The sequence below is a fragment of the Belonocnema kinseyi genome, chromosome 10 (assembly GCF_010883055.1).
Source record: "Belonocnema kinseyi isolate 2016_QV_RU_SX_M_011 chromosome 10, B_treatae_v1, whole genome shotgun sequence".
In the NCBI taxonomy this organism is placed as follows: domain Eukaryota; kingdom Metazoa; phylum Arthropoda; class Insecta; order Hymenoptera; family Cynipidae; genus Belonocnema; species Belonocnema kinseyi.
The window spans coordinates 116,433,906-116,434,899 of NC_046666.1; the positions used below are offsets into that span (position 1 = coordinate 116,433,906).

A 994-nucleotide genomic window follows, 5' to 3' on the forward strand; every position below is an offset into this window, starting at 1 on the left:
TGTCATTTTAGTTATGAAAAATCGCAGTATAAATTATGGATTTTAATATCAGTGAATTATTATAGAATATTAATGTGTATAATGGTATTCGTAAAATATCTGTTGTTCTAGCTTCTAACTTCTTATATAAGAAAAAAACCTGATGAAGAGACAGATCTATTTTAAAACGCGTTATTTGGAATATAACGTCTTAAATACACGTATTACTGGTAGAAGCCACCAATTGTCTTTCATTAAATATACCAGTCTAACCGATGTAATTTATTTTAATTATTTCACTCTAAAATTACCATTATTCTTTCATGTTTAGGGGATCATTTTAAAGACAAGTTTCCGTAGAATAATAAATGAAAATTTTAGTCAAAGAGATTGATTGAGAGATTGTGAAATTGACAAGGGGCTAAAGATATTTTTGAGGATAGAGACAGAAATGGGAACATAAGAGGAAAGTGATGACAAAGAAGAGGATGTTGCATGGAAGCTCGGAGAGAATGTAGGATGATTTGACGTAAGTAGAAAGGAAGCTGCAGTATAAGTTGAGGAAAATATCAGAATAGGAAAGAAAAAAGGGAAGAAGTACATGGGTTAAGTATGGGGAAATACAGATAGACGAGGTATGGTGGGATTGGAACGAAAAAAATGAAGAGATAGCAGGAAATGAGGTTCTAGGAAACTAGGAAAGAAAGGAATGGGAGATAGGAAAATGAGAAATAGTAAGAATAAAAAAGAGACAAGAAATAAATGTAGGGAAGAATGAAGGATTTGTTACTGGAATATAGCAGGGCTGGGTAGAAAGAATAGGGAGTTAATGAGAAATTTAATAAAATGGGATGTATTAATAATGATGAAGACGTGGCTAGATGAAAAAGGATGGGAAAGAGTAAGGAGAAGGAGAAGATAACCAAGAGGTCACAAATGGCACGTTCAAAATGCAAAGAGGAAGAATAAGAACGGCAGAGAAATGGTAGGAATGGTGATGGGAGTAAGAAACGAA

The 994-nt window shown here is 33.1% G+C and overlaps 1 protein-coding gene across 6 annotated transcripts in view; it reads left to right on the forward strand.

Moving 5' to 3' along the window:
• Positions 1 to 321: 321 nt before the first annotated feature.
• LOC117181461 overlaps positions 322 to 994 on the forward strand; it is a 163,483-nt gene continuing 162,810 nt past the window's right edge. For 4 of the 6 annotated variants that reach the window (XM_033374127.1, XM_033374130.1, XM_033374131.1 and 1 more), the window contains exon 1: positions 323 to 508. The gene's annotated coding sequence lies outside the window, so the exon portion shown is untranslated. Of the gene's footprint in view, positions 509 to 994 lie in introns of all 6 variants that reach the window. The other 2 variants (XM_033374128.1, XM_033374125.1) reach the window with 2 other exon arrangements.